The sequence below is a fragment of the Penaeus monodon genome, chromosome 25, assembly GCF_015228065.2.
Source record: "Penaeus monodon isolate SGIC_2016 chromosome 25, NSTDA_Pmon_1, whole genome shotgun sequence".
NCBI lineage: Eukaryota > Metazoa > Arthropoda > Malacostraca > Decapoda > Penaeidae > Penaeus > Penaeus monodon.
Window position 1 is genome coordinate 13900949 of NC_051410.1, and position 478 is coordinate 13901426.

Below are 478 nucleotides of genomic sequence, written 5' to 3' on the forward strand. Positions count from 1 at the left end.
GCCACCATAAGGAATGCAGAATGAGTGAGAAAGTAAATATTAAAACTTGTATCCATATGTGTAAATAGAAAAAAAGTAAACCATGAGATAGATGTGTACAATATAAAACTGGAGAAGGGGGTACAAGGTGTATGTATGGATTATTTGCATGTTGTGCATTATGGATGTTTTTGTTTTTTTTACTTACCATATTCATCTGCATAAAAAAGAGGCAGTCTCAGTAAGTATAAAATAGTAGAAGGGCCTGGGGGAATGGGGTTGGGTTTGTGGGGGTATTGCTGGATAAAACTTGCCAAATGGTACTTCACACTTTTTACTTCCTATTGACAGTGAAGAAACTGCAGGAAAACAGGCTGTCCTTGATTGATTTAACTTGGATCAGGCATCAGAAATACAAGTACATTGTGACTTGATGTTAAGTAACAGTTATTTTCCAGAAAAACGTGAATTTTTATTGAAAGTAATCCAAATGTGGTTT